Genomic DNA, 3,481 nt, shown 5'->3' with positions numbered 1-3,481 from the left:
ATGGGGGTGTCATTGCTGTTGATTGACCATGCATTGGTACTGTGGTATTGGAATAATAAAAACAAATGTTGCCAGCCAACCATCCATTGCAATAATGGATAGGACATCAGCTATGAGGCATTTGTTTGTACAAACTGCTGCTCACAACTAATGTTGTAATATAGTGTCTCCATCTGCTGGTGGTATTGAATAAGCAATAGTGCAATGATAGGGTCTGAAAAAGAAGAAAAATAAGAAGCAGCAGCATAGGAAAAAAGGAGGAAAGAAGGAAAACATGGAGAGAAGAAAAAAAGAAGGTTAAAAAAAAAGGGGACAACATGTTTAAAAAAGTATTTCCATCTCTCTCTCTATATATATGTATATATATATATATATATATATATATATATATAAAAGAAAAAAAATTATATATATATATATATATATATATATATACATAAAGAGAGAGTGAAAGAGATAGATAGATAGACAGATATAGATAGATAGATATAGATAGATACACATAGATACACATAGATACACATAGATACACATAGATACACATAGATACATACATACATACATACATACATACATACATACATATGTGTGTATTGTTGGAGTTGCAAACATGGGTGCACTTGACAAACTCAGTGCGGCTATTCCCCATTGAAAGATTGTTGCATCCAGGACCCTTAGCACTGTGATATGCTACTCAATACCACTGGCATGGCCAGATGTAAACAACATCTGACCTTTGTTGTGTATGTAACCATGGAGATTGTGATGTCACCTAGGCCCACCAAAGAACAGCCTTGTCAGAAGCAGCACTGCCATGAGCAGAAGCAGCAGCACCATAGGTTTTCAAATAAGCTGGATTTAACCAAGACAAGTGAGTCCAATAGGATGCAGGTATGTCCTCTATCCTTACAGCTTCCCGTGGCTGTTGGTTTTATACCGTTTGGGGACAGCCAAGGAGGCGTCAGCAGGCAACACAGGTAAGTGTGTGCTTGTGTGTGTGTGTGTGTGTGTGTGTATTTCCTATGCAGATCCCAAACCCAGTATCAAATGCAAGTAGGAGGAGTAAGAAGGGTTCCTGCCAAAGCCAGGTTATGGATTGCATTTAAAAATGGTCCATCAGAGTGAAATGGACTCCCATCTTCCTGCTTAGCAATAATGATATGGGTTTAGGGCCTGCTGTGTGTACTGGTGGGTGACTGCCACCCAGCCAGAGTGTGTATGGGAGGCTGCCAGCCAGCCTACCTTCCTACAAGTAGTGATGGTGCATGTGAAGGGGACAGCGTTGGTTCCTCCCCTTTCACAGTTATCACTTCTCATTCTTCCTTTTGGCTGGTATCAAATGTGGTGTCTGTTTATATCAGTTTACTATCTGATATGTCCCCTATCTGGTAGCATATATTAAGTGCACCACCAGGGTTCAGTGTTGGAAAGAAAGATTACCTGTTTATTTACTGCTGCAGCTGCTTGCTGGCTAGTCCAGTGGGCCCCTACTGCAGGCAAAAGACAATAGGTGGTGCCGCTTGTGTCTGGCCCCTGTTGGAGCGACCAGGCACAGGACTGCTGCTGCTGAATGTCCTCTTTAATTGAATAAGCTCAGCAACCAGCACACCTGTGCAGGTTGGACATGACATGATAGGTAGCTGTCTTTCAGGTAGTGGGTGCTGAATCTTGTTAATTGACATGGGGGTGTCATTGCTGTTGATTGACCATGCATTGGTACTGTGGTATTGGAATAATAAAAACAAATGTTGCCAGCCAACCATCCATTGCAATAATGGATAGGACATCAGCTATGAGGCATTTGTTTGTACAAACTGCTGCTCACAACTAATGTTGTAATATAGTGTCTCCATCTGCTGGTGGTATTGAATAAGCAATAGTGCAATGATAGGGTCTGAAAAAGAAGAAAAATAAGAAGCAGCAGCATAGGAAAAAAGGAGGAAAGAAGGAAAACATGGAGAGAAGAAAAAAAGAAGGTTAAAAAAAAAGGTGAAAACATGTTTAAAAAAGTATTTCCATCTCTCTTTCTCTCTATATATGTATGTATATATATATATATATATATATATTTAAAAGAAAAAAAAATTATATATATATATATATATATGTATATACATATAGAAAGAGAGAAAGAGATAGAGAGAGAGAGAGAGAGATAGATAGATAGATACATAGATACATACATAGATACATAGATACATAGATACATACATAGATACATACATAGATACATACATACATACATACATACATATGTGTGTATTGTTGGAGTTGCAAACATGGGTGCACTTGACAAACTCAGTGCGGCTATTCCCCATTGAAAGATTGTTGCATCCAGGACCCTTAGCACTGTGATATGCTACTCAATACCACTGGCATGGCCAGGTGTAAACAACATCTGACCTTTGTTGTGTATGTAACCATGGAGATTGTGATGTCACCTAGGCCCACCAAAGAACAGCCTTGTCAGAAGCAGCACTGCCATGAGCAGAAGCAGCAGATCCATAGGTTTTCAAATAAGCTGGATTTAACCAAGACAAGTGAGTCCAATAGGATGCAGGTATGTCCTCTATCCTTACAGCTTCCCGTGGCTGTTGGTTTTATACCGTTTGGGGACAGCCAAGGAGGCGTCAGCAGGCAACACAGGTAAGTGTGTGCTTGTGTGTGTGTGTGTGTGTGTGTGTGTTTCCTATGCAGATCCTAAACCCAGTATCAAATGCAAGTAGGAGGAGTAAGAAGGGTTCCTGCCAAAGCCAGGTTATGGATTGCATTTAAAAATGGTCCATCAGAGTGAAATGGACTCCCATCTTCCTGCTTAGCAATAATGATATGGGTTTAGGGTCTGCTGTGTGTACTGGTGGGTGACTGCCACCCAGCCAGAGTGTGTATGGGAGGCTGCCAGCCAGCCTCCCTTCCTACAAGTAGTGATGGTGCATGTGAAGGGGACAGCGTTGGTTCCTCCCCTTTCACAGTTATCACTTCTCATTCTTCCTTTTGGCTGGTATCAAATGTGGTGTCTGTTTATATCAGTTTAATATCTGATATGTTCCCTATCTGGTAGCATATATTAAATGCACCACCAGGGTTTAGTGTTGGAAAGAAAGATTACCTGTTTATTTGCTGCAGCTGCTTGCTGGCTAGTCCAGTGGGCCCCTACTGCAGGCAAAAGACAATAGGTGGTGCCGCTTGTGTCTGGCCCCTGTTGGAGCGACCAGGCACAGGACTGCTGCTGCTGAATGTCCTCTTTAATTGAATAAGCTCAGCAACCAGCACACCTGTGCAGGTTGGACATGACATGATAGGTAGCTGTCTTTCAGGTAGTGGGTGCTGAATCTTGTTAATTGACATGGGGGTGTCATTGCTGTTGATTGACCATGCATTGGTACTGTGGTATTGGAATAATTAAAACAAATGTTGCCAGCCAGCCATCCATTGCAATAATGGATAGGACATCAGCTATGAGGCATTTGTTTGTACAAAC

The 3,481-nt window shown here is 41.3% G+C and overlaps 1 pseudogene; it reads left to right on the top strand.

Moving 5' to 3' along the window:
* Positions 1–2,979: 2,979 nt before the first annotated feature.
* LOC130314366 (U2 spliceosomal RNA) lies at positions 2,980–3,082 on the top strand (annotated as a pseudogene).
* Positions 3,083–3,481: the final 399 nt, after the last annotated feature.

Source organism: Hyla sarda, unplaced genomic scaffold (assembly GCF_029499605.1).
Source record: "Hyla sarda isolate aHylSar1 unplaced genomic scaffold, aHylSar1.hap1 scaffold_1812, whole genome shotgun sequence".
In the NCBI taxonomy this organism is placed as follows: Eukaryota; Metazoa; Chordata; class Amphibia; order Anura; family Hylidae; genus Hyla; species Hyla sarda.
Note: the sequence above shows the minus strand (reverse complement) of the source record. Positions and strands in the feature narration are given on the sequence as shown.